Here is a 10,914-nt window from a genome sequence, read left to right on the forward strand (position 1 = left end):
CGGTTGTTCAGTTGTGGAAGCAGAAACAGAAAGTGCTGCTGAATGCTGAGCTCACAGACGCTCATGAATAATCCAGCAGGTGAGGATTGATTTCTGTCACTTCCTGTTTCAGGACGACTTGGAGATCTGATGACACTCAATATAGATCCTGCAGAAAGTCCCGTCTGACCAGCTGACACACACACACACACATACTTACACAGACACACCCTCACACACACATATAGGGCTCAACAATAGAACTGCCTGATGGTCCAGGGCCAGCGTGAGCCGCTCGGGACAGTAGACCGGACTGTGATTGACCCGATTGGGCCAGTGCTGCCTTGTCACTAAACTTAGATTTTTAATTAATGCAACTATTTGTTAATTGCGTGCAAAAACAGTCTGAGACTTGCTTTTAGACCTTTCAATGCTTCTCTGTGATGTCATGAATGCCATGTTGCTTTTCGGTTGCTCTGATCTGATTGGATGTTGTGAGCATGTCTTTGTTTCTGTAACCTGTGCAGTGCAGCGAAGAGACAGCAACATAGTGACAACATCAAATCCTGAGGCTGAAAGGAAACGTCATTTCCATGGGTACAACACGGCGAAATGCATTGTGTTTCACAGTCTGCCATCAGTTTGGCATATCAGCCACATTAATAATTTAGGCCTCAGAATTTTGCTCACTATACATTTATTAAAGTATTTAAATTCCTGATTCACAGACGTTGTTTTTTGACACATTATTTAAAATATGTGGTTAGGAAAGGCGACGCAGTGGCGCAGTAGGTAGTGCTGTCGCCTCACATCAAGAAGGTCGCTGGGTCGAACCTCGCTCAGTTGGCGTTTCTGTGTGGAGTTTGCATGTTCTCCCTGCGTTCACGTGGGTTTCCTCCGGGTGCTCCGGTTTCCCCCACAGTCCAAACACATGCGCTATAGGGGAATTGGGTAGGCTAAATTGTCCGTAGTGTATGAGTGTGTGTGTGAGTGTGTGTGTGGATGTTTCCCAGAGATGGGTTGCAGCTTGAAGGGCATCCGCTGCGTAAAAACTTGCTGGATAAGTTGGCGGTTCATTCCGCTGTGGCGACCCCGGATTAATAAAGAGACTAAGCCGACAACAAAATGAATGAATGAATGAAATAGATGGAAATATGAAGTGATAGACAGACAATAATAATATAACTATTATTATTTTTATTATCCTTTTCAGGCGCTGTGGGTAGTGCTGTCGACTCACAACATGAAGGTCTCTGGTTTGAGTCTCGGCTGGGTCAAGTTGGTGTTTCTGTGTGGAGTTTGCATGTTCTCCCTGTGTTGGCGTGGGTTTACTCCGGGTGTTCCGGTTTCCCCCACAGTCCAAACACATGCGCTATAGGGGAACTGAGTAGGCTAAATGGTGTGTATGGGTGTTTCCCAGTGATGGGTTGCAGCTTGAAGGACATCCACTGCCTAAAAATGCTGGATAAGTTGGTGGTTCATTCCACTGTGTCGACCCCAGATTAATAAAGAGACTAAGCTGACAAGAAAATGAATGACTGAATCGTGCTTTTCATGTTTATTGTTGTTAACTCTATTTCATTATTGTTGTTTGTATCATTAGTGATAGTAGTGAATGTCGTGATGTCATACATCTCATTATTTCTCCAGATAAATGTAAAGTTTGTTCAGATCTGCTGGCTTCTCTCACAGGTAGCAGTTGTTCATGTTCCTGCGCGTCTTTACTTCTTTATTTAGCTTCACTATCAGATTCCCGGAAACTCACCTGTCGGACTAATTTACATCCTCGATTTCTCCACAGAGACGAGCGACGCACAGAGAACTGACTTACTGAAGACGCCGCTCTGACATAAAGGAGATGAAGGAGGAAACAAACAAACAAACAGATGAAGAGAATGAAGGAGGATCACTTAAACTAGTGTGTGTGTGTGTGTGTGTGTGTGTGTGTGTGTGTGTGTGTGTGTGTGTGTGTGTGTGCGTGTGTGTGTGTGTGTGTGTGTGCGTGTGTGTGTGTGTGTGTGTGTGTGTGTGTGTGTGTGTGTGTGACTTAAAATAAAAGCAGACAGTATAATGACTGAAATATAGAATGATACAAATTAAGACCGGCGGCACGGTGGCTCAGTGGTTAGCACTGTGGCCTCAAAGCAAGAAGGTCGCTGGTTTGAGTCCTGGCTGGGTCTGTTGGTGTTTTATGTGTGGAGTTTGCATGTTCTCCCTGTGTTGGCATCCATTTTCCTTCAGCTTAGTCCCTGATCATCAGGGCTCACCACAGCAGAATGAACCACCAACTACTCCAGTATATGTTTTACACAGCGGATGTCCTTCCAGGTGTAATCCTGTTCTGGGAAACACCCATACACACTTATTCACACACACTCATACACTACGGCCAGTGTAGTTGATCAGTTCCCCTATAGCGCATGTGTTTGGACTGTGGGGGAAATCAGAGCACCCGGAGGAAACCCACACCAACACGGGGAGAACATGCAAACTCCACACAGAAACACCAACTGACCCAGGCGGAGCTCGAAGGCCACTGTGCTGACCACTGATGCTGCCAAAATAAACAATGATAACAATTGAATGGAACATATTTAGACCTTTTTTAACTAATGATCAGTGATAAACACAAACAAATGCACTTATATTTAATCTGACTCATTTTAATCAAATAAACACTACATCAGTTTCTCAGTGACACAAATAACTTGACAGTAACTGTGATATAATGCTGAAAATGATGCATACGAAATAAAAAAGAGCAAAAATGGACCACAAGTGAGTTCAGTCTTGAGCTGAATGAGAGCTGAACTGAATTAAACGTGCGCAGTGAATGCAGGAGTGTGTGTAAACCAGACGTGCTGTAGTGTTTGAGGGTGTTCAAGTGTGAACGGTGTGTTCTTGTGTCAGTGTGTGTGTGTGTGTGTTAGATCACAGAAATCAGCACGGCTCCGAGACTCTGGAATGTTCTGAGATATTGCGACTTTTGACCCCTCATTCCTGACACAGATAAAGTTACACACACACACACACACACACACACACACACACACATCTGATCTGCTCTGTGATGAAGAAACACACTCAATAAAACTCTGTGCATGTGTGTGCAGCGAGGAGAGAGTGTGTTTGGTGTGTAAGGGAGAAAAAAGTGTGTGTGTTTGTGTAAGGGAGAGTGTCTGTGTGTATGTAATTTTGTGTGTGTGTGCATGTGTGTAATTTTGTATGTGTGATTGTGTGTGTGTGTGTAAGGGAGGGAGAAAGTCTGTGTGTGTGTGTGTGTGTCTGTAAGGGAGAAGGAAAGTAGGTGTGATTGTGTGTGTAAGTGACGGTGTATTTGTGTAAGAGAGAGAGAGTGTGTGTGTGTGTGTTTGTGTGATTTTGTGTGTGTGTAAGGGAGAAAGTGTATGTGTGAGTGTTTGTGTGTGTAAGGGAGAGTATGTGTGTGTGTGTGTCTGTGTGTGTAAGGGAGAATGTGTGTGTGTGTGTGTGTGTGTGTGTGTTTAAAGAAGAGTGCATGTGTGTGTGTGTGTGTGTGTGTGTGTGTGTGTGTGTTTGTGTGTGTGTGTGTGTGTGTTTAAAGGAGAGTGCATGTGTATGTGTGTGTGTAAGGGAGAGTGTGTGTGTGTGTATTTAAAGGAGAGTCCTGTGTGTGTGTGTGTGTGTTTGTGAGTGTGTGTGTGTGTGTGTGTGTGTGTGTGTGTGTGTGTGTGTGTGTGTGTGTGTTTAAAGGAGAGTGCATGTGTACGTGTGTGTGTAAGGGAGTGTGTGTGTGTGTGTATTTAAAGAAGAGTCCATGTGTGTGTGTGTGTGTGTGTGTGTGTGTGTGTGTGTGTGTGTGTGTGTTTGTGAGTGTGTGTGTGTGTGTGTGTGTGTGTGTGTGTGTGTGTTTAAAGGAGAGTGCATGTGTAAGTGTGTGTGTAAGGGAGAGTGTGTGTGTGTGTATTTAAAGAAGAGTCCATGTGTGTGTGTGTGTGTGTGTGTGTGTGTGTGTGTGTGTGTGTGTGTGTGTTTGTGTGTGTGTGTGTGTGTGTGTGTGTGTGTTTAAAGGAGAGTGCATTTGTATGTGTGTGTGTAAGGGAGAGTGTGTGTGTATTTAAAGGAGAGTGCATGTGTGTGTGTGTGTGTGTGTATTTAAAGGAGAGTGCATGTGTGTGTGTGTGTGTGTTTGTGTGTGTGTGTGTGTGTGTGTGTGTGTGTGTGTGTGTGTGTGTGTGTGTGTTTAAAGGAGAGTGCATGTGTATGTGTGTGTGTAAGGGAGAGTGTGTGTGTATTTAAAGGAGAGTGCATGTGTGTGTGTGTGTGTGTGTGTGTGTATTTAAAGGAGAGTGCATGTGTGTGTGTGTGTGTGTGTGTGTGTGTGTGTGTGTGTGTGTGTGTGTGTGTGTGTGTGTGTGTGTGTGTGTGTGTGTGTGTGTGTGTGTGTGTGTGTGTGTGTGTGTGTGTGTGTGTGTGAGAAATTGTACTCATCATTTACTCTCCTTCACGTGTTTCTAAACCTTCACTCATTTCTCTCTTCTGTTGAACACAAAAGAATGTTGAACGGTTTCCAGCATTCTTCAAATTATCTCCCTTTGTGCTTTAACAGAAGAGAGAAATGAGGAAATGTTTGAAATGAGTAGCGAGTGTGTGAATGATGGCAGATGTGGATGTTTGAGTGAACTGACCCCTGATGAGATTTTGTTCATCTGAGATCTCTCGTCTCTGTGCTGGAGTCTGATTATTCACTGTCCTGCATAATCTTTATCTGTGCTGTGTAACTGCTGTGTTCTGGTGAATAGAGCTGATATAACCGTCTGCCGTGCTGTAATATTACACTGATGCATGATTTATGATTGATTATTGATGAGTATTAGTGTCAGTGACAAACTCCTGGACATCCATCAGAGGAGCTCTTCCACAGTAGTGCTCATCTCTGCGACTATACTGACCTCTGCTGGACACAACACTATAATCATTCATTCTCCTTCAGCTTACTCCCTTATTCATCAGCGGTCACCACAGAGGAATGAACCGCCAACTATTCCAGCATATGTTTTACACAGCTGATGCAGTTCCAGCTGCAACCCAGTACTGAATAACACCCATACACACTCATCCACACACACACTCATACACTATGGTCAGTGTAGTTGATCAGTTCCCCTATAGCGCATGTGTTTGGACTGTGGGGGAAACCCACGCCAACACGGGGAGAACATGCAAACTCCACACAGAAACACCAACTGACCCAGCCGGGACTCAAACCAGAGACCTTCTTGCCATGAGGCCACAGTGCCACCCTCCACTGATCATAGAAAAATCACTCAGAGCTGCTCTTTACAGTAGCGCTCATCTCTGAGACTATACTGACCTCTGCTGGACACAACACATTCACTTTCCTTTATTAATCTCGGGTCGCCACAATGGAATGAACCGCCAACTTCTCCAGCATATGATTTACACAACGGATGCCCTTCCAGCTGCAACCCATCACTGGGAAACACCCATACACACAGACTATGGAAAATGTAGCCCACACAGTTCACCTGTACCACATGTGCTCAGGATGTTATAGGAATCCGAATGAGCGAGAATAACATACAATAATGAACCGAAGAGAATATTCAATCAGGATCTACAGTAATGTTAAAGGAGACAAATTAATCTCAGTGTTTTATAATTTGAGTCAGATAAAACGAGGATAAATAAAGTAATATTCTAAACCACCTCATGCTAAAATGAGTCAGATATGAGTTGAGTTTAAAGTAAATCAACATTGTGCACTGGAAAGACTGAACATGCAGTGAACCTTCATCCACCTGTGCACACTGCCATTGGACCAGCCGGCTGAACCCTACACCACCGAAAGAGTTTTCTCCGTCCTCTTCATGCTGTCTGTCGACATACTTATTTAACAGGGTAGATTCTGTGGAAATGTTTTAAAGACAGGCGATGCAGTGGCGTATTAGGTAGTGCTGTCACCTCACAGCAAGAAGGTCGCTGGTTTGAGCCTGGGCTGGCTCAGTTGGTGTTTCTGTGCGTTACATGCAGTACAGGTGAATTGGGTAGGCTAAATTGTCCGTAGTGTATAAGTGTGAATGAGTGTGTGTGTGGATGTTTCTATGAGATAGGTTGCAGCTGGAAGGGCATCCACTGCGTAAAACGTGCTGGATAAGTTGGTGGTTCATTCCACCGTGGCGCCCCTGGAATAATAAAGGGACTAAGTCGAAAAGAAAATGAATGAATGCATGTTTTAAAGATTTCTCTCTTTATTGCTTTTAAAATAAATTTATTTTGTGACCATATTGTAGATTGTTAAGCAGGGTATACAATTATTTTAGAATACATTTCTATTATATATACATACATATATATATATATATATATATATATATATATATATATATATATATATATATATATATATATATATATATATATAAAGACAAATACAGTAATATATATATAACTGTATTTGTCTTTAACACAATTAATATCACTAATATATTACTAGTGTGTGTGTGTGTGTGTGTGTGTGTCTCTGTGTGTGCAGAGCACATGCGCATTAATGCCACCTCCCTCAGCGCATGCGCAATACTCAGTGCTGTCAGCCGTCTGGCGGATGGATCCTCAACTCGCGCGGGTAAGAAAACATTCATTAAATCCAGCACAGCTTCACTTCTGGCCTTTAAAACACTCGACGGAGGAGAACTCGCGTGTGTGTGTGTGTGTGTGTGTATGAGTGTGTGTGTTTGCGCTGCTCGGGGAATATGTGTGTGTTTGGGCTCGACAGAGATGAAGCAGTGCGTGTGTGTTTGATGTGTGTTGATGGAGAACGTGTGTGTGTGTGTGTGTGTGTGTGTGTGTGTGTGTGTGTGTGTGTGTGTGTGTCTGTGTGTGTGAAGTCGCCATTTTCCTCCGCTCATCATGGATGGATGTTGTTTGTTTGTTTGTTTGTTTGTTTGTTTGTTTGTTTACTCGCTCATCAGTCAGTTATATTCTCTGTCCGCTGATTCTGAATCACTCTTCGACTCTTCATAAGTGAATCTCTCAGCTCTTCTGCACCTGCTGGAGTCTCTTCTGCTTCATAACAAACATCCCAGCAGCAGCAGTGGAGATCAGCTTTATTCTGGCTCTCTCATGTCTGACAGTGGCTGTTTCTGGGTTAAAGTAGTACCTGCCATCCACACTACACATGATTTCACTGCGACTGATACTAAGATGTTGTTTAGTCAAGTTCAACAGTGTTCAAATCTGCTGTCTTTCATATTTACCTTTATCTATCAACACAGACCAGGAAAACCCAAATATCTGTCTAACTGTATTTGTGATTAACACTATAATAAAAACAACAGACCCTAAATTCACTTATAAAGCAAACAATATCACGCTGATGGTTTTCTCCCAGCGAGATCTATTGTAAGGACAGGTTTACTGTAACTTGACAACAAACCAGAGTTCACAAAATCTGATTGCGTTTATGAAAGATTAAACACTTTCTGCTGTCATATGAGGGTAATATTAGTGTATTATTGGTAAACAGCTGTGCAGTCAGGGCTCATTCTGTTGCCAGAAGTTGGTGTTAACCCCTGTGTGCTGTTGGGGATGTTTTCATCCACCCTGGGCTGATTTTGAGTCTTCATTTGGCCATAATGTTTTCTGTGTTTCTGCTAGCAGAATGATTATTTTGGTGGCAAATCTTATTTTAACACCTATTTTGAGAAAATGCTTTGAACGTTTGAAATCAATGATGCACTCTGACCTTGTGTTATGTTCAGGATGAAAACATCCACTGAATTAAACTGCTGTAAAATGCATCAGATGTCTTTTTTCATATTTGTTTGCATAAATTAATCACTAAAACTGCTCAAATTACAGGATTTAAACTCTTTAATTGCCATATTAATAAATAATGTCACTGCTTTAGTTAAAAAAACACACACAATATGCATTTTCAATATAAAAAGTAACTGTAGTCTGGATTTTTTAATCTTTTATCAAAGTCTTGGACACGTGAAACAACGCTGTCTTTGAGCCGTATCACCCTGCAGCCCAAGAGCTGTCCCTCACTGAAGATGAGCAGGGCTGAGTCTGGTCAGTGTCTGGATGGGAGACCACATGGGAAACTAGGATGCTGTGTGCAGTGGTGTTAGTGAGGCAGGGCTCGAAATTAACTTTCTTACTTGGTAGCGCCGGTGCTCCCAACCTGAAATATTTAGGAGCACCAGAAAAAATTGGAGCTCCACCAAAAATGAATGAGCACCGCTGCAAATTGTATATTAAGGAATTTATTGTATTTGAAAACAACATCAATTAGGACTAACAAAACCCAGAAACAACTATCTAACTAATGCTGTGATGACTTAATATTTGTGCAGTAATTCCAAAATGAATGTTGAATAATATAAAATATTAATGATGACGATGATGACAATAATACTAATATTGAATTACATTCCTCATCATCATGCTGCCTTGAATATGCTTTAATGTAAGTTATCTGCTATATAAAGTCCTACTGTTACTTTATGAAAAATAAATTGATGGTTTGCATCAAACACAAATGAAGCATTGCAGTGAGAAATATTTATTTTGTACTGCTGTTTTTATATGCACGTCAATTTAATAAATAATATTTCTGCTACAAAACAAACAAAATAATATAATCATTCAATTTAATGCTGAAAGCTGCAAAGCAGTCATCAGTAATTAAATAGAAAAATAATTAACACCTCAAGAAAGATCGGACAAAACAAAGGAAGAAAAGTCTCACTTTTAAAAGTTTTGGTTTCGGTTGGTGTGGTTTTAATGCTCAGCCTCGTTACGCGCTGAATTACATCTTTCTGTGTTTGAGGAAAAGCCTGCGAGTCAGCCGACCCAATATATGAGGGGGGCAGAGCAGGATTCTCCCGATGACCACCGGCGCAATACTGTTATAAACCGCATCAGTTCAAACTCAGTAAAGGCAAGCTTCTTTGGCGATGGTGTTTTAGCAGACATTTGCGCTGTTGCAGCCTGATCTCACGAGGAAACGAATGAAAATGTTACGAATTGCCGTGAGATAGTGTTGGCTGAACACGCACGACATCCTATGTACTTTTCACTCTTCAGCTGTTTGCATTCCCAGCGGTCACAAAAGCTCCCTCCCTGTCATCTGACAGCAGGAAGTCTTGAGTGATTGACAGCTAATATGAACCAATGTAGTGGCAGGGAAGAGCGGTTTTACCACGTTTTTAGAAAAGAAAAAAAAAAAAAAAAACAGGTCGCACTACAACCATTATATGCAGTCGCACGAATGCTCCCAAGTATATTATGAGGTCGCATAACTTCGGGCGCATATGCGACCAAAATGGTCGCAATTTCCAGCCCTGTTAGGCCAGCAGGGGGCGCTCAACCTGTGGTCTGTGTGAGTCCTAATGCCCCAGTATAGTGACTCTATAGGGGACTCTATACTGTCAGTGAGCGCCGTCTTTCAGATGAGATGTTAAAGCGAGGTCCTGACTCTCGGTGCTCATTAATAATCCCATGGCACTTCTAGTAAAGAGTAGGGGTGTAATAATTGTCATTTGGCTTAGTCCCTTTATTAATCTGGGATTGCCACACCGGAATGAACCGCCAACTGCACACATGTATATTTCCTAAATGATGTTGAACAGATTTTTCACAGTGTTTCCTCTAATATCTGTTCTTCTGGAGAAAGTCTGATTTGTTTTATTTGGGCTAGAATAAAAGCAGTTTTTAATAGTGTTAAAGTCATGTTAAGCTCAATATTATTCACCCCTTCAGCAATATTAGTGTTGGATTGTCTCCAGAACAAACCACTGTTATACAATGACTTGCCTAATTACCCTAACTTTACCCTAATTACCCTAGTGAAGCCTTTACATGCCACTTTAAGCTGAACACTAGTGTCTTGAAGATCATCTAGTCTAATATTTTGTGCTGTCATCATGATGAAGAGGAAATAAATCAGTTATTAGAGATGAGTTATGAACACTGTTATGTGCAGAAATGTGCTGGAGAAATCTGCTCTCCGTTACACAGAAATTGAGGAAAAAAACAGGAGGGTTTAACAACAGTTTAACAGGAGGGTGAATACTCTGACATGTGTATTGTGTATATATTTTTCATTTGTCCCACTAATTTTCAATATTCGACCCAATCCGGTCGGGTTACTCTTGGACATCGGGTCTCTGGTGTTTGTTTGGATGTCCGGGCAGGAAGCTGTCGACATGTTTCCTGCAGGGTTGCTGCTTTGTGCGCATCACTTCCTGTCAGTGTGTCTGTGTGTGAAGCGGCATGTGTTGTTGATTTGTGTGTTCAACATCACATTCATCTCAGCCTGTCTGATCATCTCCATTTATGATGAAGAAAATATTGACACGCAAGATTATTGAGTCTGAATTATTAATCAGCACTGTACACCATATCTGTTCATTTGTGTGTTGTGTGTTTATTAGCGGTGGTGAACTGCATTATGGGATGTTGATCTCTGCTCTGTCCACTTCTGATGTTGACAATTCAACTCTACAGTTTAACAAAGAGACTTTTACTGACATTTTAGAGGTTTGAAATAATATCAGAAATAATATGTAGAGGAATGAGAGTGTAAAATAAGAGTAAATGTGCTGCAGTTTATTACAAGCTTACTGTAGCGTAACACCAGCACACACTATACAGCACTGCACACTATTACACACGTGCAGAACAGAAAGCGTATTAATTGCAAATATAGTGTACTAATTAGGATCTATATTCACTGCTGCTTGGTAACTAAATAATACAGCACAAAATAAGAATAATAAACAAACAATAGTCAATTTCTCTTTCTAATTAAGATGAGATAAAAAAAAAAAAGTTTTTAAACCCAAGTAATAATTTTGCCCTGGAAATAAATACAGAAAAAAGAATAATAAAAAAATAGTGTTTGTTTTATGCAAATCTAAAAAGGCC

General features: G+C 41.5%; 1 protein-coding gene across 3 annotated transcripts in view; it reads left to right on the top strand.

Annotated features, from left to right (window-relative positions):
- Positions 1 to 6,552: 6,552 nt before the first annotated feature.
- The window catches only part of l3mbtl4 (L3MBTL histone methyl-lysine binding protein 4), a 67,831-nt gene continuing 63,469 nt past the window's right edge, over positions 6,553 to 10,914 (top strand). For all 3 annotated transcript variants that reach the window (XR_015525448.1, XM_087310206.1, XM_087310207.1), the window contains exon 1: positions 6,553 to 6,604. The gene's annotated coding sequence lies outside the window, so the exon portion shown is untranslated. The remainder of the gene's footprint in view (positions 6,605 to 10,914) is intronic.

The sequence above is a fragment of the Danio rerio genome, chromosome 24 (assembly GCF_052040795.2).
Source record: "Danio rerio strain M-AB ecotype USA chromosome 24, GRCz13ab, whole genome shotgun sequence".
Lineage (NCBI taxonomy): Eukaryota > Metazoa > Chordata > Actinopteri > Cypriniformes > Danionidae > Danio > Danio rerio.